At 41.1% G+C, this 27,009-nt stretch overlaps 1 protein-coding gene across 18 annotated transcripts in view; it reads right to left on the bottom strand.

Annotated features, from left to right (window-relative positions):
• The window catches only part of rapgef6 (Rap guanine nucleotide exchange factor (GEF) 6), a 721,150-nt gene that overhangs the window by 634,011 nt on the left and 60,130 nt on the right, over positions 1–27,009 (bottom strand). Inside the window, exon 1 of one of the 18 annotated variants that reach the window (XM_060935840.1) lies at positions 19,866–19,885. The exons of the other annotated variants lie outside the window; for them this stretch is intronic. The gene's annotated coding sequence lies outside the window, so the exon portion shown is untranslated. Of the gene's footprint in view, positions 1–19,865; positions 19,886–27,009 lie in introns of those variants that run through there. 18 annotated transcript variants of the gene reach the window in all.

Genomic DNA, 27,009 nt, shown 5'->3' with positions numbered 1-27,009 from the left:
TTGCCGGCCATGGGGCTCAAACCTGGAACTTCTTGCTGTGAGGCGACAGCGCTAACCACTACATCACCGTGCCGCCCTATGTGTAATGTAATATATATATATGTGCATATATATATATATATATATATATATATATATATATATATGTGCATATATATATATATATATATATATATATATATATATATGTGCATATATATATATATATATATATATATATATATATATATACACACACACACACACACACACATTTTATATATATATATATGTGTGTGTATGTGTGCGTGTATATATATATATATATATATATATATATATATATATAACACCCACCCACACACACACACGTATATATATATATATATATATATATATATACACACACACACACACACACACACACACACACACGTGCACGGCTCGAAATTTGCGGTGGTCTGGTCGCCCGAGGCGACTTAATTTGTCATTTGGCGGGCAATTCCTGTCACTAGCCAGCCCGGCTGGCTAGTTGAAAATAAAAAATATATATATGAAGCGAAGATTCAGACACACCGTCAACTAAAGCCACCACATATGAAGCGTGTGCCGTGTCTGTGTTAATCAACATGTTTATCGGCAGGACGGAAAATACCAAAGAATTCCGAATCATATCGTGTATGAGTCAGGCTCTCGTTTTTTTCACTACTGTGCATGCATATAACGCATCTCGTTGAATATCGCGGTAATCACGTTATCAAATTCAATAGATGTGGCCACATTATCGCCCATTTAAACACGTGTTTTTGTTGTTGTTTACATCTACATCTGCCAAAACTACGTTGCGATGTGGAATTTTCTGAAAGCTGTACAGAAACCGCCAGAGACGGGGACAAAGCAACCTCGGTCTGAAGAGGAGAAAAAGGCCGCCGATAAAGCGTACGAGAAGGAGAAACGATGAAGGACTTATAAGCAACCATGGGAGCAGGGAAGGCTTTGGCTGCAAAACGATTTTTATGGAATAATTAATTTTTTTCAAGTTGATTCTTAGTCAATGTGAAGCTCCTAATGCTTTTGCTCTCATAAATGGTTAAATACAGAAAGCATGTTGGACATATTTTGGGTGCTATAGTCATGATCGTAAGTATATTTGTTTTCAATACTCATAGACCAAAGTTGCCAAGTTTTCCAATATATTATTATTTGTTGATACTATATTATGGTGCTCTGTGTTGTTCTCATTTATGCAGTGGCGTGCACGGTGGGGGGCAGGGGGGCAGTCAGCCCCCACCTTGTGGCCCAATTGTTGAAAAACACATGCTAAAGTGCCCTCTCAGGAGCCAAAACGTGTGCTAAACTGCCCTCAAGTGTCCTCTCGGGAGCCAAAACACATGCTAAAGTGCCCCCTTGGGAGCCAAAACGCATACTAAACTGCCCTCAAGTGCCCTCTTGGGAGCCAAAACACATGCTAAAGTGCCCCCTTGGGAGCCTTGAGAGGGAGAGAGAGACCTATGTGATGATCAGCCAAGTAGAACACAGCTGGGTGAGCATTATAAACTGTGAATGTAGTTTTAGTGTATATTATGATACACTTTGCAATAAAAATAGATAATGCAGTCATCTGTGCAAAGCAGATTTCCTGAATTTTGTGAAGGCTAGATACATTTAGGCTAGCTAATTTTAGAGACATGAATGAGCCGCAGTTTATTCCACGGAGCAGTAAATGTGTCTCAGACCTTTTCAACAGCTATGGCTTAAGCTTTGATATTGTTTTATTTTAATTCAATTTCTTTTGTTGCTGTTGAAAACACAGCATTCAAGAATGCACATTGTCTGATTCTCTATAAGACTCTTCTTGATTTTTAAAATGTGTGTTGAGTAAATGACATGCATTATGTGGCCATATTTTAAATTCTCCAGTCAGCTATTGGAATTTGGCTTAATGTGGGGCCCCCCTGTGGAATCTGTGTTGTAGTTTTTTTTTAAATTCTGAGTTCCTTGATTCCATCCGTGACCCTGTCATCACAGAAACCATCGGGCCCTATCTTATAATGCTGCTATCAGTCTGTCTACACCGGTCCACCGGCCACCGTTAAAACATACTTGTCCCCGGGCCTAACAATTTTTGGGGGGGAAACCCTGCATATTCTATGATTACAGATTCAGAATGCCCAGGAAAGAAAGAAAACAGAAAGTCGTTAAAAAGCAGCTGGAAACTGCTGCAAAAGGCAGCTTGTCTTTGAAAGACTGGATCCAAGGAAACAAAGGAGGAGATCATGATAGAGGTATGTGTAGGCTTATAGGCTACTCCTCACTGTTAGTATTGTATCACACAGAGCCAGTTTGGATTATCACAGAGAATTTGATGCTAACATGATCAAGAATGCTTAATTTGTACAGAAAAATGGTTCTCAAAGTTTAATGCTACTCTCCATTGAAAGAGACATCCCAATTGACCAGAACAAGGTCATTGACATATACAAACAGATGGCCAAATGAAGAATTTACTGTAGTTCCACTTGCCACATATGGGCACAAGGACTTGAGACTAGTCATCGTCGTTCATCATAGTTTGTTTCTTTTGAGTTGTCAAATAAATAGTTTAAATGTGTATTGTTCCCTGTGTGATTTTATCACAGAGCTCTCTTGGGTGAAGAAAATACATTAAACTCCAGAAGACTATTAGGACCAAGAAATACTATGACACATTACTGTTGCAATGACTTATGTTGGGCCCTTTGTTGATCTATATTGAGCCAGAACTATATCTCACAGAACCAGTTTGGATTATCTGGTGCTAATATGGTGTTAAAATGCACTAGAATATAGGAAATGGCATCTACTTAATTGAAAATGTTCTGGGGGAAGACCCCCAGACCCCCTAGGGATTTATTTCCTTCATACATCCATGTCGCTGTGTGTTCTTCACAGTCCAACGTTGAAATCCACACAGTTCTCATGGATGCTGATCCTAACAGCAAACTAACCTGAGTAGTCTGTCTAGTTAGTCTGTTTTAAGGCTATATAATGTGCCATTTGTATGACATATAAAACGTGTCTAAAGTTCCCTCTACAGTGGTGAGGACGCGCTATATGTGCCTTTTTTTTCTTTTCGCCCCTGCCCTTCAAAAAGTCTGTGCACGCCACTGCATTTATGTATTTAACAACCAGTGGCGGCTGGTAGTCTTTCAAAAAGGGGAGGCTGGTCGGTTACAATACTTCCAGATTTTAAAAGAAAAAACCCATCAATTTTGCCCATACTCTTGCCTCTGATCTGGCTTATTGTTGGCAGGGTCACAAACTGTGAAATAACAGGTTCTTTTGGCCCATTAGCCTACTGTCCAATATACATGATGGTGGTGTTGGGGTGTGTATATTTTAACATTTTATATTTTAAAATTGTGGCATGTGGCATGTTGTTTAAAAATTGATCATTATTGAAAGCAGCTCTTTGTCAGGAACCTCAGCAGTAACAGCAGAGTGTTCTGGAATAGGCACAAGCACTGACCTTGGGGAGCCAAACATAGAGCTGGGTGCCACACATTTCATTCAATGACACTTTCCCTATATTTTACTTATTTTGACTGAGAAATGTTTTATTGACAATTTTGATAACCCTTCACTTTTAATCCAGCTCTGTAGTGTGAAATGTTCTCGGCTGTGTTTTTGTTTAAAAATGTTTTCCAAATTGTAGCTGTGTTTAATTCATATCCAGAGAAATATATATTCCAATATAATATACTCAGCATAAACATTTTAAATAGATTCTATATTTTTGGTCCATCCATGGCATATTACTAAAGTAGCCTATTTACTGTTGTTGATGTGGGTCACTTGCTGTTAGCCAATTCACTTTCTCGTACCAGGAGAGCTGAAAGCAACGAGTATTATTCTCTACCTTTTTCACCAAGTCAATTTGAGGCGTTGGTCTACCCTGCTCTTTAATTTTAATTTTTTCCTCGAAAGGAAGACTGGCAAATGGCTTCGCCAAAATTAAATCAACAATGCTTGGCATCCGTGCGCAGCTTTCTTGCTAGCTGACTAGCCTCCTCAAGTTCAGTCACTCAAATAAACGAAATTTCTGGAACTAAGATAGCAAACTTGACAACACTATATTTACACTTTATTTACAATGAAAATATATACAAACTAAAAAAGCTGGTAGAAACCGTATGTAATGAATGAAATTGAAATGTAAGCTGATCTCTTACAATACACCACACCACTTGCGAATCCGCATGGGACTGAACTGAAATTCCTCGCTGCCTGTCTATAGTTGAAACGAGCTGTCAATCAAAGAAAATATCCGGCCACTTTCACCAATCACCAGTCTCCTCGCGGAAAGCTTTGCCATGTCCCTCCCACTGTGAGGCTGGGAGTCCGTGGGAGGGCATTTTCACAGTATTTGTCCAATAATCATCTTGCATTTTGATATTGAAAAGCACATAGCTCCCAAATGCCATTGAAGTCCACTGAGGCTGGGCTGCATCGCGTTGTCACGAGGGGGAAAAACTCACGCCCACATTAGGTGAACTGGGGAAGTTATAATGGAATGATTTCGCTCTGTAGTTGGGTTGAGCACATATATTTCTATGATTCTGGATCTGAAATAGCAATGTTATAAGGTCAGCTATAACATAAGCCTAGCGCAATTCATCCTACACGATGTTCGTCATTTTTAGGAGGCTGAGCCTCCCTCGTTGTCTTAGAGCAATCGCCTGTGAACAACAGTATCAAAATACTCAGGTCTTGAAATAAATGCACATTAGTCATGAACAATGGTAACTACTCTCTTTTGTGTTATTTTTGACGGAAGTAAAATTCATACATGAACAAATTTTGGCTAGTTGATTTTCTGTTTGGCTAGTTACTTTGGAAGGTAACTAGTCCAGCTGGCTGGTGAAAAAATTTCTGAATTTGGTGTGTGTGTGTACACACACACATTAAAAAAAAATCACAGATGTAAAACGTACCAAGTGTCTGTACTTTATATTATTCTAGTCTTTCTTCTTACCAGTTTTTGAAACCGAAACCTCTGAACCGAGGCTGACATACACACGTTGTTGCCATGACTGAAACTCTTATTTCCTGGAAAAGGCCCGGTGCTAGAGCTCAGTGGTCTCAATACTCTTTTCGACAACTTCCTGTAACACCTCAGAAGTGTGTCACATCTACATCACACACAGGACTGCTGAACGAAGAAGGCAAGGAAAGGGGGACAACCTGGAGTACATTTTACTCTCTCTCGGTAACGTCTCAAAGCAATTTCTTTAGTCTAGTCCATTTATTTCGAATGGTGAACCAAATTGTATATACACTCACCAGTCGGGTGCATCAGTTGCCCCCTAAAAATGAAAAGTTCCTCCGATCATGATGCATTTTTGTTTTTGTTCCTTTTGGTAAGAAAACACACTGGGTGAAATATTTTGACAAAATTCAAAAGTTTAATGGTGGCACCAGGAGCTCCAAGTTATGGAAAAAGCTGCTATTTTATGACTTTTATGACAAAATTTCGATCACTTTTCATGACACATTATGGCACCTTATAGAGTATTCCAAATATCTTAGATACACATTTTTAGTAGTACATATTGTAGGTACCATGCGCCATCTTGTGTCTAAGAACTACAACTCCCAGCCAACTTCCGCGTTGACTACGTCACGCCTGGGCGGGATCACGTACATCACATTCCTCAGGAATTCACATAAGAGACTTGGAAACTCCATTTTCTTTGTCTCTGGTGTCTGAACTCAGCGAAGAACAGACCATAGAGGGACGCTCCCCATCGGACCGTCTGAAACCACGTTTCAGCGCGCTTTAACTCAAGCGAGTTATAAACCGGTTTTCAGTTAGTTATTCTTTCAGTACGTACTAGACTGCAACCAAATAGGCAGTTTATTGGTGTTGGGAGCGGCTGGACCGTCCTAACGCTGTCTGATCAAAGCTTTTTTTCTCAAACTACGAAGATCTTCAAGGAAAACTTCAGAGCAACCGCCCTCTCTCTCCTCCACCGAAGCGCTTCCACTCTCCAGCCTGCCATTTCTACAGAGAGACTCTGCTTTCTACAGAAGATGAGACTTTTCGCAGTAAGACAGGCATTGGGCAGAAGTTTAAGTCTTAGGAGTTAGTTATTCACTTAATATGAAGTTATATGAAGTTAAATGAAGTGTATACACTGAATTTTGGTTCTCTATCATTTGTTTGTTGATTTAAAATTGGTTAATCCATAAGTTTGTGCATGTCTCTCTCTTTCTTATTCCTTACTAAAATCCTCAATTTCATTCTTATTATACATTTTGACCTTAAGATTTCAGGGGGTTTGATGATGTTATGAGTGTGGAATTCTTTTGTTACTTAGAAAACACGTGCCCAGCAGGCCTGATACACATAAACCCACATTAGCTACAGCTTCTCTTTGTCTGCTTAGCAACATAAAGCTAATCTGGGCCTACCTCGTGCTCAACACATTTTGGGTAGCTATACAGACGTGGTAGTCCTTACCCCACACTCACACATACCAACACATCAGATAACATTCCAAACTTCACATCCCCCTCATACACACAGGCCTAGTCTAGGGCCTACCACACACACACACACACACGCACGCACCACACACACACACACCCACTCTGTTTACAGAAGATTCAATTCTGCTGCTATTAAAAATTGTTCAATTTTTCCTTTTCTTTTTATTAAAATTTTTATTATCTTTGTTATAATAAACTCCATTATTATTGAAATTGTGTGTGGTGTCTATCTGCTGTTTCGATACTTTGAAGTTGCCCAATCCCAAAGAATTCAAAGAAAGGTGTAGACGATTTATGTAATATGGTAAGTGATCAATAATAATTTGGAAGATACTATTTTAGCTGTTTGGTAATTTATTATTTAAGTACCAGTATTAATGGTATGATTCACTAAATGATTCACTGATTCACTAAATGATTCACTGATTCGATTCATTTAAATGATTCACTTCAAACGATTCAATGAGACTGATTTCATGTAATTATTAAAGATTGATCACTTATCCAATCCTAAATACACAAAATCATTAATTACACCTACAATATTCTAAATATATTATCAAGTACAGTTTGAGTTTTAGCTGTTCATTGAATCATTGTTCAACTACTTTTAAACAATACAAATGTATTATGAATCACATTAATGCTTCTCAATCCCTTGCAAAGGTTCTTAACATGATCTCTGGGTCACAAGAAATCAATAAATGGAGTCCAACATTGTGATTCAAACTTTACGCGAAAACATAAAATGAGCGTTTTTTGGCAAAAAATGAACCTCATGGTGCCACCATTAGATTTTTGAATATAGTCAAAAAATTTTACAGGATGTCTTTATTGGTGAAAAGGAACACCCAAACAAAAATGCATCAGATTTTATGAAAAAGTGAGGGCAGCTGATGCACCCTACTCACCAGCCATTTTAATAGGAACACCTGTATGCGCATGCACAGTGCACTATTTTTACACTCATTCTTAGAATACAATGACAAAGTGGCTACAGCCTCTATGAGGCAGTAGCCACAAAAACAATGTGATGATTTGCAAAATCAAGAAAACCCTATCTTTTATTGGATTTAGTACAAAGGCAACATATCAAATGCTGAAACTGAGAAATAATGTTTTTTGAAAAATATGCACTCAGTTTTTGCCAGTCCTGCATGCTATGGCGTGTGCACCTGAAGGTGCGCCTGGGGCTGCGCGCACGCCGATTGGACAAGGCACACCTGAACTCAATTAGAGAACTACGTGTTTACCTATTTAAGGACTGTGCTGATGCAAGTGCATCGCAAAGTATTACGCAACGTTAAGTACGCATTACCGAGCCTTTCTACCTGTGTTCTTGTCTTCCTGGTTTCCTGATTTTTGTACCGGTTTCTCGTCATTGTTCTCGCTTAGCCTTTCATGTACTGTTTGCGCCTCGACCGACCCTTTGTCTGTTTTCACGTATCTGATCTCGCCTGCTGTTTTGGACTGTTTGCCTATGTGTGTATTTGTATTTATATATGCACTTTATTAAACTGAACACTTCTGTACATACAGTGGTGCTTGAAAGTTTGTGAACCTTTTAGAATTTTCTATATTTCTGCATAAATATGACTTCAAACATCATCAGATTTTCACACAAGTCCTAAAAGTAGATAAAGAGAACCCAGTTAAACAAATGAGACAAAAAACATTATACTTGGTCATTTATTTATTGAGGAAAATGATCCAATATTACATATCTATGAGTGGCAAAAGTATGTGAACCTCTAGGATTAGCAGTTAATTTGAAGGTGAAAATAGAGTCAGGTGTTTTCAATCAATGGGATGAAAATCAGGTGTGAGTGGGCACCCTGTTTTATGTAAAAAGCAGGGATTTATCAAAGTCTGATCTTCACAACACATGTTTCTGGAAGTGTATAATGGCACGAACAAAGGAGATTTCTGAGGACCTCAGAAAAAGCGTTGTTGATGTTCATCAGGCTGGAAAAGGTTACAAAACCATCTCTAAAGAGTTTGGACTCCACCAATCCACAGTCAGACAGATTGTGTACAAATGGAGGAAATTCAAGACCATTGTTACCCTCCCCAGTAGTGGTCGACCAACAAAGATCACTCCAAGAGCAAGGCATGTAATAGTTGGCAAGTTCACAAAGGACCCCAGTGTAACTTCTAAGCAACTGAAGGCCTCTCTCACATTGGCTAATGTTAATATTCATGAGTCCACCATCAGGAGAACACTGAACAACAATGGTGTGCATGGCAGGGTTGCAAGGAGAAAGCCACTGCTCTCCAAAAAGAACATTGCTGCTCATCTGCAGTTTGCTAAAGATTACGTGGACAAGCCAGAAGGCTATTGGAAAAATGTTTTGTGGACAGATGAGACCAAAATAGAACTTTTTGGTTTAAATGAGAAGTGTTATGTTTGGAGAAAGGAAAATACTGCATTCCAGCATAAGAACCTTATCCCATCTGTGAAACATGGTGGTGGGAGTATCATGGTTTGAGCCTGTTTTGCTGCATCTGGGCCAGGACGGCTTGCCATCATTGATGGAACAATGAATTCTGAATTATACCAGCGAATTCTAAAGGAAAATGTCAGGACATCTGTCCACAAACTGAATCTCAAGAGAAGGTGGGTCATGCAGCAAGACAACAACCCTAAGCACACAAGTCGTTCTACCAAAGAATGGTTAAAGAAGAATAAAGTTAATGTTTTGGAATGGCCAAGTCAAAGTCCTGACCTTAATCCAATCGAAATGTTGTGGAAGGACCTGAAGCGAGCAGTTCATGTGAGGAAACCCACCAACATCCCAGAGTTGAAGCTGTTCTGTACGGAGGAACAGGCTAAAATTCCTCCAAGCCGGTGTGCAGGACTGAACAGCAGTTACCGGAAATGTTTAGTTGCAGTTATTGCTGCACAAGGGGGTCACACCAGATACTGAAAGCAAAGGTTCACATACTTTCGCTACTCACAGATATGTAATATTGAATCATTTTCCTCAATAAATAAATGACCAAGTATAATATTTTTGTCTCATTTGTTTAACTGGGTTCTCTTTATCTACTTTTAGGACTTGTGTGAAAATCTGATGATGTTTGAGGTCATATTTATGCAGAAATATAGAAAATTCTAAAGGGTTCACAAACTTTCAAGCACCACTGTACATCCACCTCCCTCGCGTACCTGACAATTTTAAATTTAGAGCCAGCAATGTGTTCCAAAAAAGTTGAGAGGGCAACAAAAGACTGGAATAGTTGCGTAAATATTAAATAAAAAAAGGGACTTGGCAACAGGTCAGTAACATGATGGTTTATGGTTATTTAGCACAAAGGTCTTTTAGCACAAATCCAAAGTCTCTGAGCCCAACTCTAAGTTCTTTTGCACAAGATCCAAGAACACAATCTTTATTATGATTACTTATTGATGATGTTTAAAGATGTTTGATGGATTTTTTTGATAAAAGTTGCCGAGATTCCGATCGAAAACGAGCCATTGTATTTCCCCACTCCACCATCTTGAAACCACGATGTTTGATATAGCCAGCATGTTCATCAATCCTCTCTCCAAATTGTTTAACGCAGCATGTACCCCGACACTGCACACATGTTGACCATGGCTATAGATGCATTTCCACACTACAGCGGATATCATAGTATGTGCATCCATTTCTGTTCACCGAGTGCTCAATTAAAAGAAAACTAGGTGCACCTGAACTCAGTTAGAGAACTGTGTGTTTACCTATTTAAAGCATATACCGTATGCAGAGCCATGGCCTCACTTTCGTTGATAAATACCTTGAGACCTCAAGAATGGCACAGGAATAGTTTTAAGCGTTAACAATGAATCTAATATAGTAATTTTTATGATTAAAGTGATTTATGTAGGTAGCGGTCTGAGTGAATGACCTTGACATCCATAACGTCACAGCAGGAAGTCTATCGGTCTCATCGCCATTTCCGCTATACTAAAACACAGAGCGGGCTGCAACTCCAATTCTCCATCTTGAGCTAATTTATCGCCATGCAATGTAGATGTGTTGCTGGCCGGTGCAGTAACATGACAGAAGCTGGATCTACATTGCATTCATGGCCCAAGAATGTTCAAACTGCAAAGATTTGGATGCGTTTTGCAAGAAGTTCACAGGCACATTGGGTGGTTACGAAGTGGTCTCTCCTCTGCTCTGCACATCTTACTAAAGACTTGTACAAGACCTCTGATCTGTTGAGGAGTGTTGGCTATAAGCCCGTATTGAAAGAGGGTGCAGTATCAACAATTGAAGAAAAAGAAAACTACAAGAAAAGGAAAGCATTTATTTTTAAAAGGAAAGTGAATTCAGTTGCACCGGTCCTCCCGGAGTGAGCCGAGGGTTGTCGCTAAAACCCGGGATGGAACGGGACAGGACATATCGCTCGGGCAGTGACCTCCCTGCAGTTGTTGCTAAAACCGGTGACATCCCGTTCCGTCCTGGGTTTTAGTAATTGCCTGAGCCAAGCAGTAATGGCGGAATACACAGTATGAAGAAAACAGTGAATGAGTGGAGCAGCAGTCTTATTTCTAAACTGGATATTGCTGCCATCTCGCCCTTGCGTGGAAGAAGTGAATGAACGGAGAACTGAACAAACAACTGAAAGTCAGATTGTTTCAAAACAATCAGCCACAAGATCGGCCTTCAAGAAGCGAGAACACAGATGGGTAAGCGCCGACTCTCATTTGGATAAATAAAAAAATTAAATTAAAAAAACGTTGTTTACCTGCATTTAGATTAATACATGTAACTTGTATTGTGTATTTAAGTTACTGGGATAAGATTATTTAATTTGATGTGACTGTCTCAGTGGGCGGCACGGTGGTGTAGTGGTTAGTGCTGTCGCCTCACAGCAAGAAGGTCCTGGGTTCAAGCCCCGTGGCCGGCGAGGGCCTTTCTGTGTGGAGTTTGCATGTTCTCCCCGTGTCCGCGTGGGTTTCCTCCGGGTGCTTTGGTTTCCCCCACAGTCCAAAGACATGCAGGTTAGGTTAAATGGTGACTCTAAATTGACCGTAGGTGCGAATGTGAGTGTGAATGGTTGTCTATGTGTCAGCCCTGTGATGACCTGGCGACTTGTCCAGGGTGTACCCCGCCTTTCACCCGTAGTCAGCTGGGATAGGCTCCAGCTTGCCTGCGACCCTGTAGAACACGATAAAGCGGCTAGAGATAATGAGATGAGACTGTCTCAGTTCATCTAATTATTTAATTAGCTTTTTAATCAGTGAAAATGCATGCATGTACATGTATGTTGCATAATAACACCTATCCTGTTTTAATGAGAGTCAACCCACGATCAATGAAGTCAAATCAGTCTTAGTTGAGCAAATTGGTAACAGTATTTCGTACTTTTACCATAAATTTTTATTTATACGACTTTGGTCTATAGCTGTAAAAGGCCTCAGCCTTAAAACTGGTTCCCGCAGTGATGTCACGCACTCAGGCATGCTAGCTCAGTGGGGCAGCTCAAATGCCAACTTTGCGGTCGATTTTAACTCTCAAAAATATTTTTTTAATTCCCATTTATGCAGCATACAAGAGTCAAGGATGGAGATACTATCCACTCAGAAATGTATTTAAAAATAAAAGGTTCTGCGTATCTCCTTTAAGGACTGTGCTGATGCAAGTGTATCACAAAGTATTATGCTACGTTAAGTACGCATTACCGAGCCTTTCTACCCGTGTTCTTGCCTTCCTGGTTTCCTGATTCTTGTGCCCGTTTCTCGTCATTGTTCTTGTTTAGCCTTTCATGTACTGTTTGTGCCTCGATCAACCCTTTGCCTGTTTTCACTTATCTGATCTTGCCTGCCATTTTGGACTGTTATTTAAAAATCTCATATCATCTCTAGACGCTTTATCCTGTTCTACACGGTCGCAGGCAAGCTGGAGCCTATCCCAGCTGACTATGGGCGAAAGGCGGAGTACACCCTGGACAAGTCGTCAGGTCATCACATGGCTGACACATAGACAACCATTCACACTCACATTCACACCTACGGTCAATTTAGAGTCACCAGTTAACCTAACCTGCATGTCTTTGGACTGTGGGGGAAACCGGAGCACCCAGAGGAAACCCACGCGGACATGGGGAGAACATGCAAACTCTGCACAGAAAGGCCCTCGCCGACCACAGGGCTCGAACCCGGACCTTCTTGCTGTGAGGCGACAGCAGTAACCACTACACCACCGTGCCGCCGTTATTTAAAAATATTTTAAAAAAAAGTGGATTAGAGAAGTGAAAGTTTTTGCCATGTATCCAGAGGCGTAGCACCAAATTTGGGGCCCCAGGAACCACCAGTTCCGTGGACCCCCCTCCCTCCCCCACTGCAATTGCATTGATTCCTCAGAAAATATTGCACATGCACAGTTTTTTGTTTCATTTTCTTTATTCATAATATATAAAATTAACAACACCAGAGGCAGTACAACATTTTGAACTGGCCCTCTACAACCATGAAATATATACAGATATAAGCATGCAGTCTATTTGATATGACAGAACGATTCGCGATTGGAAGTTGTTTTTTTTTCCCTCCTTGCGCTGCCCATTCGCACCGCCGCCTTGACATGGCAGCTGATGGACGTCGATTCACATTCATAAGGTAACGAGGACAGACTCTACAAATTTGATGTGGACAAGAAGACAATCTCTTGACCTCATTAATGGGTGTTGTGGTATTGCTGTTAAGGATGTTGTGGCCGAATCATTTAGATTACATTTCATTTTATATCTTAGTGTCAGCCACGTTTCTATGGCACCCCTGAGGAGGGCGCGCGGCATCGCACACCGGTGGAGAAGGTTTATAGTGTGCTTTTCCTTACATCTAGGCTAAGATAGGCTCACCTTCTCTCAAGTTGTTGACACCTGTTGCGGCTGGGGCATCATAACGTTCTGTGACATTTTCTGAAACTGAGTGGGATTCATTTTATAAATTAGCTTTCCTAATATTTGGACAACATTTTGAACCAACATCGACCCTATGTTAGGCTTTTGGGACACACACTGTATCTATAATAGTAATTATGAAAATAAATTTAAGACAAGAATAGGGCTTCTATCACAATTATGTGGTAGCCTACAAAATGACAGATTATTTCATTTCGAATTATTTGATTTAGGCTACTATCACGGTGGTATGCAACTGAATTGGATAACCAGTTAGCTGCTGTTAATTTTCACATTTGGGCTCACCTTTCTTGGGAAAGAAATCAGTAAGCAGTTGCTTTCCTTCATCTTGTTTCCTCTGCCTTTCTTGCCTTTCTTTTCTTTTCTGAAAGCCTGATTTCTTCTTTGACGACATGATCCTTGTTGGCTAAGAACTGTCTGCTGCGTTTCATGCCGAAGCATGAAAAAATCCGTTGCGCATACAATCAAAAGTCCGCGAGAGGGCAGACTAAACCAATGTGCATTAATAATGGGGGTGTCTGATATAGGTACTATTTGCAGGCTGGGACATACATTTCAACCGATGTATTCCCAGAGAACATTGAATTTGCATGAAATACCAACATATATTGACATTATTGAGAAAAAAAAAACGAAAGGGGAAAAAAAGACTCCTTTTGGGGACCTCCCAGCCAGGGGCCCTCCCTGTAGTCAGGACCCTGTGAATTAGTCCTACTTTACCCCCCTCTACGACGCCCCTGCATGTATCCCATTGTTATTTCAATGACAGGTTTAAAGAATGACACAAACACAACAGACATTATTATTCAAATAAAGTGCAAGCTGTTCTTGATCTGATCGACTTGTGTAAACTATCTAATCTGTGCACTGCGGTTTTTTCACACAATTTACAAATGAGGTGTTTGTGGTTTATTGATTTGATAATTTAGTGTGAAATGTTTTTTAGCGGGGCGTCACGGTGGTGTAGTGGTTAGCGCTGTCGCCTCACAGCAAGAAGGTCCGGGTTCGAGCCCCTTGGCCGACAAGGGCCTTTCTGTGTGGAGTTTGCATGTTCTCCTCGTGTCCGCGTGGGTTTCCTCCGGGTGCTCCGGTTTCCCCCACAGTCCAAAGACATGCAGGTTAGGTTAACTGGTGACTCTAAATTGACTATAGGTGTGAATGAGTGTGTGAATGATTGTCTGTGTCTATGTGTCAGCGCTGTGATGACCTGGTGACTTGTCCAGGGTGTACCCTGCCTTTCGCCCGTAGTCAGCTGGGATAGGCTCCAGCTTGCCTGCGACCCTGTAGAACACGATAAAGCGGCTAGAGATAATGAGATGAGATGTTTTTTTTTAGCAGTTGATAGCATTGAACAAAAAAAATGAAATTAAAATAAACATGCTGCAAAAAAATGAATTTCCCTGTAACTAGCCACAGTTTCAACACTTGTCTTGATGATCAAACAACCCTTACATTTTAGCGTAATCTCTTCACCATCTTCTTGCTTCACGATTGACGTATTATAAAACAATTGATATTAATTTTGGTCGTTTTGTCATTCCTGAACATTTATATTGCACTTTTATGTAATTGCCATTCGTTCTAGGATACTTCAGTGGAAGTTTCTTTCGTTTGTTGGTTACTTCTTAGTTGGCAAAACACGTCAAGTAGGGCAAGAGACAATCCCCGGTTAATTAATTTAGCAAACACATAATTATTGACAGTCAGTTGAATTTGTGATATGATCAGAAGTGACTGAAGTTATCTGTGAAGGTGCCCACAATTCGAGGTTTGTTATGGCTTAATTACAAACATCCAAAAAGACACCAAAGAATTGGCTTTTCAGTCCACATTTCAGGGAACAACTGATCCTTAACATGCACAGCAGCAGAAATTCCGGCTTCCAGTCCCTAAGCAATCATAATAAACCCCTTCCTATATCAAAGATGAGGGGTTTTTTTTAATTGTGACCATAATCCAGAGTTGTGCTTAGAGACTTTGGATTTGTGCTAAAAGACTTTTGTGCTAAATAACTGGATAGCAAAATAATTGGGTATAAACGAGCATCTCAGAGAGGCTGAGTCTCTCAGAAGTAAAGATAGGGAAGGGTTCACCTCTCTGCAAAAAACAGGATGGGCAAAGAGTGCAACAATTTAAGAACAACACTCCTCAATGTAAAATTTCAAAGAATTTAGGAATTATGGTACATAAAATTTGAGAGCGAAATCTGGATAAGTCTCTGTATTTAAAAAAAAAAAAAAGCTTTATTGGCCTTCAAACAACCAAACTACAAATTTACAAGACTTGCAAGTGCAAGAAAACCACAAAAAAGGGCAACAAAGGAAGGTCCAAAAGGGTCAGCGTGAATGGGACCTAGAGTCCCATGCAAGGCACCTCCTTACTAAAACATGAAACATCTTTAAGGACTTGGGCAAAAGAAAAACACAAGTAAATATATTGTGTGCAAGGGACAAGGCCAAAAGTCAAACATTGGATGATTGTGATCTTTTGGCCATCAGGTGATACTGCATTAAAAACAGATACAATTCTGTGGAAATCACTGCATGGGCTCAGGAACACATCTGAAAACCATCATCTGCGAACACAGTTTGCCACTGCATCCACAAATGCAAGTTAAACTCATATATAAAAAATATCCAAAAACTCCGCTGTTTCCTCTGGGTCTGAGCTCATTTACAATGGACTGAGGTGAAGTGCAAAACTGTCCTGTGGTCTGACAAAATAAAAATTTGAAATTCCTTTTAGAAATCATGGATGATGTGCCCACCAGGCAAAAGAGGAGAGAGGGATCATCCCACTTATCAGTGCACAATTCAAAAGCCAGCATCTGTGATGGTATGAGGTGCAAGGATGGCCCCATACGTACAACCCCTGCTCCACCCTAATGCTATAATTCTGGCTCAGGTTCTTATTGCTTCACTCCTGTGGAAGAAGGTCCCATATGCACAGTCTAAAGATGCACTTAGAAGATGGCTCTGGGCACTTAATACAAAAACAGTTTTGCTATGATGACACAGGACGACAATGCCATGATAATTTTAGGACTGCAAAACTGTTCATGGCAACTGTGCTCAATCTATAATGAATTTCCTGGTTCCACAATTGCACTTTTTGATCATATAGGACTAATTATAGAAACAATATACATGATATCTGATCACCCAAATGAGGATGGGTTCCCTACAGAGACTGGTTACTCTCAAGGCTTCTTTCTCATGTCAGCTGAGGCAGGAAGTTTTTCCTTCCACCATCACCTCAAGCTTGCTCGTTAGGAATACATGTACATGGCATGGGTAGCTTCCACATCAGGGAAGGCGCCATTAATGCTGAATGATATGTTCAGGTTTTTGAGCAACAACATGCTGCCATCCAGACAACATCTTTTTCAGGAAAATCCTTGTTTATTTCAGCAAGATAATGCCAAACCACATTCTACACATATTACAACTATATGACTACATACTAAAAGAGTCTGGGTGCTAAACTGGCCTACCTACTGCTGTCCAGACCTGTCTCCCATCAAAAACATTTGGCGTATTATGAAGCGCAAAATGACAAAGGAGACCCCGAACTGATCAGCAAATGAAATTGTACATCAACAAGAATAGGACAACTTTCAAAACTACAGCAATTGGTCTTCTCAGTTTCCAAACATTATAGAGTGTTGTTAAAAGTAGAGGTGATGCAACACAGTAGTAAACATACCCATGTCCCAACTTTTTTTGAAATGTGTTGCCGACATCAAATTCAAAATGAGCATATATTATAAAATAATAATAATAATAATATCTCAATTTCAACATTTGATATGTTGTCTTTGTACTATTTCAATGAAATATCGGGTTTCCATGATCATCCAGTCACCACATTCTTTTTTTTTTTTAATTTACGTTTTACACAATATCCTAACTTTTTTGGAATTGGGGTTGTAATTGTTTTACAATACATTTAAGCACAAATCAGTTTTCCCCCCTCCCCCAAGCACAAGAGAGTGCTGGAACCCTCTCATTTCATCTCTAGCCGCTTTATCCTGTTCTACAGGGTCGCAGGCAAGCTGGAGCCTATCCCAGCTGACTACGGGCGAAAGGCGGGGTACACCCTAGGCAAGTTGCCAGGTCATCACAGGGCTGGCACATAGACACAGACAACCATTCACATTCACACCTATGGTCAATTTAGAGTCACCAGTTAACCTAACCTGCATGTTTTTGGACTGTGGGGGAAACTGGAGCACCCGGAGGAAACCCACACGGACACGGGGAGAACATGCAAACTCCGCGCAGAAAGGCCCTCGCTGGCCACAGGGCTCGAACCCGGACCTTCTTGCTGTGAGGCGACAGCACTAACCACTACACCACCGTGCCGCCTGCTGGAACCCTAATTGTTCAAATTTTCTTTCACCTAATTACTTTTCTTCCTGAAAATGAATTGTGCAGTTCACCGACTTCACTGTAGAGAAATTAAACTTGGTCAACAGTTTGTACTTCCTCACACTACTCAGACAAGCAACACAGGCTCAATTAGCCTAATAGTGGTGCTATAGTGCAGGGTTTTAGGTTTTGGTCCAGACAGTGGAGGAAATGACTATTCAACATGTTAAATATTTTTCAATTAACCCCTTCAATGCCCCTGGACAAGTCACGTATGTCGTGAAATCTTTTACTGCTGTGCCTTATGACGTACACTACTCGTCATAAACACCTCCTTTTATGTACCTTACATGGCACATTACTTTTACTTCACAGTAGTACATTACTGCGAGTTGGCCTAGTAGTTAGCATGTCTGCCTCTCGATCGGGAGACCGCAAGTTCTATTCACGGTTGGGTCATACCAAAGACCATCATAAAAATGGTACCCAGTTACTTAGAATACATAGACCCTTGGTGTACATCGTGTTTTCAAGTACTAGTAATTCATGTTTATGGACAGGTTCTCACTGACCCGTTGTCTTTTTTTTTTTTTGGATGTTTTTGATTACTAAATTTATTTTTACTCTACAACAGTGTTTTTGATTTTTTTCTATACAAATATTAAAAATATAAAGTTCTGAACAAGTTAGAGAAAGATTATCAAAATATCCCAATTTTGACCTATTTTTGTCCAATATGCCCGGCACATCACAATTAATTATGGGTGGCAGCCAAGGGGTTAAAAATATTTCCAGTGCAGCTATGGCACTGCAGCAATAGCACTGGTTACTGAGGAACATCACTATAAGCACCATCATGACCATTATCTGCAAGTGGAAGGAGCATCACTCAACCATCAACTGGTCATGCACAGGAGCACCTTGAAGAGTTTCAATTGAGCAGCCAGAATGTTAGTAAGAAGAGTAGTCCAAGAAGAGTAGTGCACTAGAAAACAGTGAGTAGAGTCAGGGACATTTGTAGGCATAAGCAATCCCTAGGACACCACCTGCAGGGGGGTACTGATTGGACACCCCCATTTTCCCCACCTTCTCCAAAAAAAGGCATACATTTTGGGGCCGATTCGTCCATCCATTATCTATACCTCTTATCAGTCAGGGTCGTGGCCACCGGACTTCAGGCAAGAATTAGGATCCTGTGGAGGAAAGCCCCATATGGACAGTCAAAAGTTGCACTTGGAAGATGGCTCTGGACACTTCCAGTTTTGCTGTGATGCCTGAGAACCACAATTGCCATAAGTTTAGGACTGCCATCATCATGAACACTCAAGCCCCCTCAATGAACAGTTGATAACTTCAACAAAATAGCCTTCATGCTAAAATTATAATGAATTTTCTGGTTACACAGTTGTACTTTGGTGATTATAGAGGACATGGTTATTGAAGCAAATTATTCATAATCGTACTATCACCCAAATGAGGATGGGTTCTCTTTAGAGTCTGGTTCCTCTCAAGGTTTCATGTCATCTGAGAGAGTTTTTTCTTGCTACCATCGCCACAAGCTTGCTCAGCAGGGTTAAATAAATATCCATCCATCCATCCATTATCTGTAGCCGCTTATCCTGTCCTACAGGGTCGCAGGCAAGCTGGAGCCTATCCCAGCTGACTATGGGCGAGAGGCAGGGTACACCCTGGACAAGTCGCCAGGTCATCACAGGGCTAACACAGACAACCATTCACGCTCACATTCACACTTATGGTCAATTTAGAGCCACCAATTAGCCTAACCTGCATGCCTTTGGACTGTGGGGGAAACCGGAGCACCCGGAAGAAACCCACGTGGACACGGGGAGAGCATGCAAACTCCACACAGAAAGGCCCTCACTGGCCACTGGACTCAAACCCAGGGCCTTCTTGCTGTGATGCGACAGTGCTAACCACTACACCACCATCCCGCCCCGTTAAATAAATATATTGGTGATAAAATTAGTTCATATTTAAAAGTCTTTATTTTTCTGTAAAGCTGCTTTGTGACAATGTCGGTTGTTAAAAGCACTATACAAATAAACTGACTTGACTTATGAGATGAGAGACTTTGGGGGTTAGGAGCCAGGTGTGGACGGCGGGTGACCGCACCAGTTGCCAGCTCACTGCATCTGTTGAAATTTTCTGCCAGTCAGCCTGTACTAATGAAAAGATCAAAGCCTTCAGGGCCACAAATTTAAAAGAAGAGGAAGAAAGGAGACAAAAGTACAGAGGTATGTTTTTAATGGACATTTTTTAAAAGCATCCATCTCTCTGATTTGAACCATTTGAAATGTAGTGCATGAAGCAAGCTAATAAGCCAAGCTAGAACAACAGAGTGTAGCAATACAGAGAAGCTAAGCTACCCAACTGAGTAGTAGCTCAATCATTAATGCTGTATTATTATTGTAGTTTACCTTTTACACTTTTATTATATTTTATATTGTGTTTAGGCCACACCAATTTAATTAGTTGGTTCTTGGATTTCTCATCTCATCTCATTAACTATAGCCACTTTATCCTGTTCTACAGGGTCGCAGGCAAGCTGGAGCCTATCCCAGCTGACTACGGGCGAAAGGCGGGGTACACCCTAGACAAGTCGCCAGGTCATCACAGGGCTGACACATAGACAACCATTCACACTCACATTCACACCTATGGTCAATTTAGAATCACCAGTTAACCTAACCTGCATGTCTTTGGACTGTGGGGGAAACCGAAGCACCCGGAGGAAACCCACGCGGACACGGGGAGAACATGCAAACTCCGCACAGAAAGGCCCTCGCCGGCCACGGGGCTCGAACCCGGACCTTCTTGCTGTGAGGCAACAGCGCTAACTACTACACCACCGTGCCGCCGTTCTTGGATTTTTTCAGGAAAAATATGAAGCGAGCAGGCGAAATAAAGATTAAAAAAAAATGCTCTGATGGTAAAATTAGCGGTGGAAATAGACCAAACAATACAGGCAAACCAGTAAACAGACAGGCTAAATAAACGATTGAATTACAGTCAATTGAACATCTACAATGCACAGAAAAAAAAAAAGATTTGACCAGGAGTAGGCTACTTCACAAGTCTTTAACGAAAGTGAAAGGGGCGATTTGATTGGTTTTCGACGTCACGTGATCTCACGTCACGTGACCTTTTCTGTTGGCGGGAGTTCGATTTCGATTTCTTTTTTCATTCTGCATTTTCTTCAAGCGGCGATTCCGAGAACCAACTAATCGAATTGGTGTGGCCTTATAGTAGTAAAATTAAAAAGTACCATTTCCCCTGAAGATGGTGCTTTTGGGGTGGAGGGATGCTAGGGGAATGGGGTTTGGAGATCTGGCCCAGGGTGCCAGAATGGCCAGAAATGCCACTGTGTACAACTGTCACAGAGAAAACACGAGGCACTGTACGCCATAGCCATGTTCTCTATTCTCAATCACCCCAGGAGACTCATTTACTGAAAAGGCATGCTGAAGCTTGTTTGAAGTTTGCTACAGAATAGTTAGAGAAGCATGTAGGTTACTGAGAGAATGTAGTGTGCTCAAACTTGACAAATAATTTATTATTATTATACATCCTCATCATCAAACTTTTCAAAGTACTAAACATGCATTATGGTATGGGACTGTTTCTCTTCTCATGGTACCATCATGTAGTGGAAAATTCTTGAAAAGAAAGTGTTGCCATCCACTAGGATGAGGATGACTCTACAGAAGGGTAACAAATCTCAAACATACTGCAAAAGATACACTCAGTTGGTCAAATGGGGGGGGGGATAAATAAATAAATAAATGGTGAGGGAACAGCCTTAGTAAGCTATGAAGCTACTCCTACTAAGCTACTTTTCGGCTGGACCGCAATAGTGGAAGTTTATGCCTAATCAAATGCCATGTGACTCAGAGTGGCTCAGTGAGTGATGGACTTACAATAATGTTCATACATGTTCATTAATGTGTCTTAAATCTAGCTAGGCAGTAAAATGGAAAGATGTACTAAAACACAAGGATTGAGTGTGGAAAAATAATTTAATTGTATCCTGTGCTCCACTCATTTCTTACTCTTACTTCTTGTCTTGCTCATCATCCTTTCAAAATGACCACAATGATGGAATGGATTAATTTCAAGTTACTGCTTGCACTACTAATCTGTCAGTGACCAATAATCAGGCTAGCATCAATTAAAGCATAGCACCCCTTGCTACAAACTTTAAAAAGAGACCATGATGTACAAAATTCCTTAACCTGTTTGGATTATTTTGTTCTTGATGGTGGAATACAAAGACCACACTACAGCAGGCTGAGCAGAGACAACAATTGGTGAGTCAACAATCAATTATGAGTCTTTTATTAACTTAATTTTTGATGATGAAGAAATCAGTCAGAATGTTAGTCTGTTGTTTAACTGTTGATGGCACCGGTGAGTAGACTACTGTGCTTACTGCTCTGATCACACTTTCTTCTAAGTTATTCAGTTGGCTGTTTTTAGACATTTTTTAGCTCTTCAGTATGGCAACAGTGATTTGATACGATAGAAATACCCTTATTTCTATTGGTCAACAATTTACTCACATACCAATGTTTTCAACTCCAGACCCAGCCTGGCCAAGGAAGATCTTGAGGGAGAACAAACGGTCACAACCCTAAGTAACAACCTCAAGAGAAATGAGACAGCATCAGGAACAGGCTGCGGGCTCGCGCACACCATGCACCCATGCCCACTATCCTGCTAGTCAGTGTACAATCCATTGACAACAAGCTTGATGACCTCAGGGCCAGAGTCAAGTTTCAGAGGGACATTTGGGACTGCAACCTCCTCTGCTTCACCAAGACATGGCTGAACCCAGTGGTACCAGACCACAAAGTACAGCTGGCAGGATTCTCGGTTTACCGTATGGCCAGGACAGTGGAGTTGGGGAAGGCAAGAGGAGGTGGTGTATGTCTGATGGCGAACAACAGATGGCATGGTTGTACAAGCATTTGTCCTGGCACATGCTCATGTTCACTCAACCTGGAACCTCGGACCATCAAATGTCACCCTTTCCATCTTCCGTTAGAATTCACCTTGGTCATAGTCAGCGCCGTTTATATTCTGCCTCAGGCGGACATGGACACTACCTTGTATGAGCTACATGAGGCCCTCATTCAACATGTAATAAATCATTGGGATGCTGCACTTATTGTGGCAGGGGACTTTAACAATGCCAACCATAAACACACACTTCCAACCCTTTAACACATCACCTGCCCTACCAGGGGAAATAGGACTTTGAACCATTGTTACACTCTGTTCAGGGACTGTTACAAGGCAAAGTCCATGCCAGTGTTTGAGAAAATCAGACCATGCCACTATCTTCCTCACTCCTACTTACAAACAGAGACTGAAACAGAAAGCCATGGTTGTGAGGGAGGTCAGTCGCTGGATGGACCAATCAGAAGCCGCTCTGCAGGACACCTTGGATAATGCAGACTGGGACGTGTTACGGTACAGCTCTGATAACATCAACATGTTTAGGGGAACTTGTGGATGACACCATTTGCAAAACCACCATCAGGATGTTTCCCAATCAGAAGCCATGGGTGAACAAAACCATCCGCAACGCTCCAAGATCACGCACCACCGCCTGCAAGACAGGGCTTGCTACCCGAAATATGGACCAATATAAAGTTGCGTCTTATAGCATGTACAGAGCAGTCAAGGAGGCAAAGCAGAATTCTGGGAGCAAACTAGAGAGTCACAGCTACAACAAAGTGACACTAGAAGCCTGTGAAAGGGACTCAGGACAATAATGGACTGAAAAAAAAGCACCCTCCTCAATGACAAATGCAGATGCATCACTGGGAGATGAGCGTAACATGTTTTCTCCTTGCTTCGAGGCTGCAGCTAGCACTACTGTGTATAAAGCAGTGTAAATATCATACTACACATGGAGAGTGCCAGTAAGGAGGCTGCTTTCATCATCATCATCACAGAACATGCCATGAGGAATGCCTTCAGGAGAGTGAACTCCAGGAATGCATCAGAACCTGATGGCATCTCAGGTAGGGTCCTGAGAGCCTGTGCAGACCAGCTAGCACCAGTGTTCACTGAAATCTTCAACCTCTCCCTGGCTCAGGCAGTGATTCCCAGGGGCTTCAAGCAGTTAATTATTGTTCCTGTCCCAAAGAAACAGCAGCCTGCTTGTCCTAACAATTACCAACCAGTAGCACTGACCTCCGTTGTGATGAAGTGCTTTGAAAGACTGGTCAGAGACTTCATCACCTCTTCACTTCCTACCATCTTGGACCCACTACGCCATCACACATCTCCTGCACACAGCTATCAGCCACCTTGACTCCAGGAGGGGGAATTATGTCAAGATACTGTTTGTAGACTATATATTTTTGCATTCAAACATGATAATTCCCTGAAAAGGTCTTCACGAAGTTAAAGGATCTGAGACTCAGCCCATTACTGTATCAGTGGATCCTCAACTTCCTTTCAGATAGTCCATAGGCAGTAAGGATGGGGGAAACATATACCATCACCCCCATCACCCTTTGCACTGGAGCCCCCCAGGGATGTGTTCTGAGCCCTCTACTGCACACTCTGTATACTTACGATTGCGTAGCCTCATCAGAATCCACCACCATCAAGTTTGCTGATGACACTGTTGTGGTAGGCCTGATCTCTGATAACAATGAGGTATGATGACCTGTAGGTTGTCAAAAACCTGGAGATCTGGTGCCAGGAAAACAACCTCCTCCTAACTGTCAGCAAGACAAAGGAGCTGATCATGGACTTCTTCACAAAAGCACGGGAGGAACTACAAGCCCCTCAACATCAACGGGACCCCAGTGGAGAGACTGGACAGCTTTCGATGCCTGGGCATTCACATCACAAAAGACTTGTCAAGGTCCTGCCACATCACTGCCCTGATTAAGAAGGCCCATCAGCGTCTTTTCCATCTAAAATGCCACAAAGGGTGCTGAGGGACATTTTTACTCTTGTACCATCAAGAACATCCTGACCGGAAATATCTCTACTTGGTTTGGGAACAGCACCAAGCAGGATAGACGGGCTCTCCAAAGAGTGGTGCAATCAGCCAAATGTGTCATCCACACGGAGCTCCCTGACCTGGAATCTATTTACACCAATCAGTGCCGGACCAAGGCCAGGAAAACAAAGACCTCAGCCACCTCAACCATGGACTCTTTTTTTTCTCTGTTGAGGTCAGGAAAGCACTTTCGCTCCCTCAAGGCCAATACCAAAAGAATGAGGAGGAGCTTATTCTCTCAGGCCATTCAAGCTCTTAATCAGGACAATAACAATCAGTAAAGGACAGACAACCACTCGTTATCATCGCCACTACCACACCCTACCTCTTGCACCTCTTCACATAATTTCATCTAACTTAAGTACAATATATACAGCACATTTCTTGAGCAATTATACCTCTTTGTGCAACCTAATTACAGCGCAATATACATTTCAATACACACATTACAGTGCAATATGGTTATACATATTTCTCTTGTGCAACCCAATTTTAGTGCAATATACATTAACACATTACAGTGCAATATATTTCTTGTGCGCAATATATTTATACATATTCTGTATATTGTATATTCTCCTATATACATTGCAGAGCTATACATGTATACCTACTCTGCATATTGTGTATTCTACAGAGCACTCCATCATGTTCTTATTTTCCTATTATACTTATTACATTCTATTTTACTTCCTCTCACTTTTTACCACTCCCCCCCCAAACTATCCTCACGACTTAGAGAGCATTGCAGTAAGCATTTCACTGCATGTCATACTCTGTATGATTGTGTATGAGACAAATCAAATTTGAACTCCATGTTCACCATATCTTATATCTTTCTATGTTGTAGACTGTCCACTTTGTATTTGAGCAGGTCGTGTAGTGATCTAGACCATTGTATCTGTTTTATGTTTAAACAGGCCTTGTACTGATGTAGACCATTTTGTGCCACATGCTATCCTCGGTGCGAAAACATTTCAATGTGACTGGCAACCCATTATTTTTTTGTTCTTCAGAACAAGCTTTCCTGACAAAGTGGGTTCAGTGTATGCTTTCTTAGACATAGGGTTGCTTGGCTCATTGTGTTTATGGATAGGCTAAGCTAACATATCAGCTATTTTACAGTTGGATTAATGACATGATGCTAATTTTTTGGTGTCCATATGGTTTAGCATAATTTAAAAGGGTTTATTAAAAAAAACCTTATTTGCATACATTCTTTTTCTCAGGATGCAGTAAAAAATTTCTGGTTTTAATCAATTTTAAGAGAATATTTGGGGGATCATGTAAAAAAGTCAATGTGGTATAACCATAAAAACTTTGCAGCAAATAAGTAAACAGTTTTATAAAAGGTGAAATTTCAATAAAAATAACCTTATAGGATAGTCACATGAGAGGCGGAATGAAAATTCTTCATATATTCCAGGATATTCGAAGTGCATTCTAAAAATTCTGACTGCATTCTGAGTGCATTCCAAACATTCGGAGCCATTCTTGTGGCCAGCCTGAATGCTTTGCTCATACTCAAAACATTCGAGGTGCATTCGAAGAGGAGAAATATCGAACGGCATTCGAAGTGTATTCTAACTGCATTCTGACTGCATTCTAAATATTCTTATGGTATTCTAACAGCATTCGAAACATTCTGATCACGTTCGGGGGAAAAAATCGAAATGGCAAGCCACTTCAAATCCTGCCAGAATGTCCCGAATGTGCCTCGAATGAGCCGGAATGCCGTCGGAATGAAAATTCTTCGTATATTCCAGGATATTCGAAGTACATTCTAAGTATTCGAGCTGCATTCTCTTTTAATTCTTAGACATTCGAAACATATTTGGTGGCTATTCCAGGAGCGTTCTGACTGCATTTGAGGCACCTTCTGACCAGACTTCGGGTGGTATTCGGTCAGCAATCGAACCGCACTCGTACAGCATTCGAAGTGCATTCTTAATATTCTTACTGCATTCTAAGAGTGTTCTAGATATTCCTACTGTGTTCCAACTACATTTGAACTGCATTTGAAAGCTAATACACCCGGAATGTGCAAGAATCATTCGAGGCGGGTTCGAAGCGCATTCTAAGTATTTGAACGGCATTCTTACGAAGCTGTAAGAATGTTGGTGAGTTTGAAATTCCTGTCCGAATGTGGCATGAATTTTGAAAAGTGTT

This window comes from Neoarius graeffei, chromosome 12 (genome assembly GCF_027579695.1).
Source record: "Neoarius graeffei isolate fNeoGra1 chromosome 12, fNeoGra1.pri, whole genome shotgun sequence".
NCBI classification, from domain to species: Eukaryota; Metazoa; Chordata; class Actinopteri; order Siluriformes; family Ariidae; genus Neoarius; species Neoarius graeffei.
Note: the sequence above shows the minus strand (reverse complement) of the source record. Positions and strands in the feature narration are given on the sequence as shown.